The sequence below is a fragment of the Crinia signifera genome, chromosome 5 (genome assembly GCF_055691185.1).
Source record: "Crinia signifera chromosome 5, ASM5569118v1, whole genome shotgun sequence".
NCBI classification, from domain to species: domain Eukaryota; kingdom Metazoa; phylum Chordata; class Amphibia; order Anura; family Myobatrachidae; genus Crinia; species Crinia signifera.
Window position 1 is genome coordinate 325,767,363 of NC_139221.1, and position 1,187 is coordinate 325,768,549.

Sequence of the window (1,187 nt, forward strand, 5' to 3'; positions counted from 1 at the left end):
CTGATTCAGACCTGATCGCTGGGCTGCAAATGTTTGGAGTCCAGGGATCAGGTAACGCCTCCGCCGCCCCACCTGCGCTGCGCAAATCCCCACATTTGCATGTGAGGGCATGTGTAGGCTTACACATCTACTCTTACATGCGGCCGCACGAAGGAAAAATCATTTGATGGCCGCTGCCCATTAAATTATTATTTTCCCTGTTCGCAATAAAAGTCTGAGCTGACTTTCTTTACCGACGGAGATGGCCAAATTCAGGGCGGGCGCTGGCGTCATGTGGCATTGACCCGCCCATAAAACAATGGCCGTTCCTCTGTCCCAGGATGTCAGTGTCAGTATACTGACTGCCGCATCCCTTCCCCCTCGTGTCTTACTGACACCCACAGTGGAGCAAAGCCATATTGGGAGTTATACCCAGTACGCATGACATTGCAGTCCATGGACTCACTCAGACCACTGACATCTGGTATGAGGTACATTCCGTCAGTGTACTGTCAGCAGTTCCCTTGTTATAGCAGGCTGCATTTTCCATACAGAGTCCGATGACACTGCAGCTCCCATGGGAACACAGTGCGAGGTGATCACATGTGGTCTATAATAGGCAATTGGCCTTTATGTGACTGACCTGGGAGGGTTAGAGCCCAGAATAGGAAACCTTAGGGCAGGATATAGTGGGTGGGACACATTGTAGGTGCGATAAAAAGGAAATTGCAGAATGCTGAAGAACCAGTTTTAAGCCCAGCAAATCTAATTCTATAGTCAGCTGAACGGGATCCCTAGAGGATGGGAGGACAGGTGAGGGTGGGCAACTGCGTATGACCTAGATGTCAGCTGAGCGGGATCCCTAGAGGATGGGAGGACAGGTGAGGGTGGGCGACTGCGTATGACCCAGATGTCAGCTGAACGGGATCCCTAGAGGATGGGAGGACAGGTGAGGGTGGGCGACTGCGTATGACCTAGATGTCAGCTGAGCGGGATCCCTAGAGGATGGGAGGACAGGTGAGGGTGGGCGACTGTGTATGACCCAGATGTCAGCTGAGCGGGATCCCTAGAGGATGGGAGGACAGGTGAGGGTGGGCGACTGCGTATGACCCAGATGTCAGCTGAGCGGGATCCCTAGAGGATGGGAGGGTGGGCGACTGCGTATGACCCAGATGTCTGCTGAGCGGGATCCCTAGAGGATGGGAGGA